Below are 2,439 nucleotides of genomic sequence, written 5' to 3'. Positions count from 1 at the left end.
AAATTACTATTTTTAAATCTCACAACGAGAGATATTCAACAACAGTACTTTGGAGTAAAGATTGTTTGCCAACATAACATGGCAGTCCTGGTTTAGGACGAATGTTGCTGTAATTTAAACCCAGGAGACATCGTCTCCAGCTGGCTATACGATATGATCTGTGTCCTTATATTTTTGAACAAAGGAATCTAGTACCAGAATTTGAACTCAGAACATAGCGGCAGATGAAATACCATTAAGCATTTCGCCTGGCATGCTAACGTTTCAACCAGCTCACTGCTGCCTTGGTGGGTGATATAAATATTGACAATAAGGATGTTCAAAAGAAAGCGAAGGTACTTAACAAACCTGAACTTGATAAAGAACCAAAAATAACTGCTGCTCAGACGATTTCTTTTCAGTTTCTTGTAAACATAATTGACTGTTCAATAAAGAAATGAATTAAATAATTAAATATAGAAAATAGATAACCACTCTTAAAAATACTTTTGTTAAATGAACAGAAACAGGGCCTCCACGCTATTTGAGCATGGTCAATGCCAGTGCCGCTTGACTGGTTCCATGCTAGTGGCACATAAAAAGCACCATTCGAGTGTGGTTGTTGCCAGTGCTGCCTGACTGGCTCCCGTACCGGTGGCACATAAAAAGCACGATTCAAGCGTGGCCGATTCCAGTACTGCCTGACTGGCCCTCATGCTGGTGGCACGTAAAAAGCACCCACTACACTCTCAGAGTGGTTGGCGTTAGTAAGAGCATCCGGGTGTAGAAACATTGCCAGATCAGATTGAAGCCCTCGGTCAAACCGTCCAACCTATGCCAGCATGGAAAGTGGATGTTAAATGATGATGATGATATATATATATCATTGATATATTTATGTACCTAGTGGTAAGAAACTCTCAAAAGAGTTGAATAGCAGAAGGTCTTCAGTGAAGAAACCCCTCTAAAGCAGGCATTTCAGCCCTTAACATTTTACACAGTAAGAGGCCCAGGCTGCATCCGGGTCATGACTCTTGGAAGCACTTCTGCTAATACTTTTTAGCCGCTTGGATATCGGAGATTTGTGTATCTAAACTGCCTGGAGATTTCATCAAGTTGTAACTTCTCTCTTTTGACTCAGCTTTTAAACTTGATATTTAAAGAAGAAATAAGGTTGGTTGTCATGGTAGCAGTGAAACGTCAACGCTGTCACAATGACTCCCTCAGAGTTACTCCCCTTAGAGAGAGAGAGAGAATGTGTGTGTGTGCAGGTGAGTTCAGGTGTGAGTAGTCAATTGTTTCTTTAAAACAGCCTCTGATTATGGGATAGCTTCAAACCTTCAGTTTCTACTCTGAGGCGTTGTGAGTCTTTTGTAAATAGACCCTGAGGAAATGGGAGTCTTTTGTAAATAGACTCTGAGGAAATGTGAGTCTTTTGTAAATACATGTGTGTCAAAAAAGTTCGAGTTTGAAATTTGTATGGAAGTTGGACCTTCATAAAGATCTGGAGATCCATCTCTTCGTTTCTGCAGTGGAGTCTGTGCTGTTGTACAGGTCTGAGAGACTTGGATGCTAACCAAGAAACTCACTCAGATGATGGATGGGTGCTACACGAGAATGCTGAAGATGGCTCTGAACATTAATCAGTATACACTGAGGATGAAGACCTCAGAGCTGTACAAGAGCCTCCCAAAAATTAGCTTGAAAATAACACAGAGGAGACTGAGGTTAGCTGGACATGCTCACCATCATTCAGAGTTGATACTGCACTCAGTGCTTCTGTGGGAGCCCCTACACGGACACACTAGAAGAGGGAGACCGAGGATGACATATGTCGATGCCCTAAGGACAGACACTGATCGCTGGGAGAGTCAGAACATGACAGCGATGATGAGGGACAAGGACTGCTGGAGATTACTCGTCTGTGGACATCGGGAATTTTACCCATCCCAGATAGGTAGAAATAGGTTTCTGATGGTAAAATGGTTCTGTAAGGCAATGAAGAGGCTGCCTTACAGGTGGGTGAGATGTGACACAGGAAAACAGGCAAGTGACAAATGTCTGCAAATAAATCAATAAAAAGGTGTATTGATCGAATTAAATTACCTGAATGTTTCTGACTTCAGTTCCTGCATCTTAAGGTAAGACACATCCATACATACACCCTAGGGATAAAAAAAAAAAAAAGGAATAAAATGTTAGGTAAAATATAAAAAGTATAACTTAAGGTGTATGAAGCAGTGTTGAACAAAACATATACACATCAGCGCAGGAGTGGCTGTGTGGTAAGTAGCTTGCTTACCAACCACATGGTTCCGGGTTCAGTCCCACTGCGTGGCACCTTGGGCAAGTGTCTTCTACTATAGCCTCAGGCCGACCAAAGCCTTGTGAGTGGATTTGGTAGGCGGAAACTGAAAGAAGTCCGTCGTATATATATATATGTATATATATATCAACCCC

Source organism: Octopus bimaculoides, chromosome 6 (assembly GCF_001194135.2).
Source record: "Octopus bimaculoides isolate UCB-OBI-ISO-001 chromosome 6, ASM119413v2, whole genome shotgun sequence".
Lineage (NCBI taxonomy): Eukaryota > Metazoa > Mollusca > Cephalopoda > Octopoda > Octopodidae > Octopus > Octopus bimaculoides.
The sequence above is the reverse complement of the archived record's forward strand: the minus strand, read 5'-3'. Positions refer to the sequence as shown.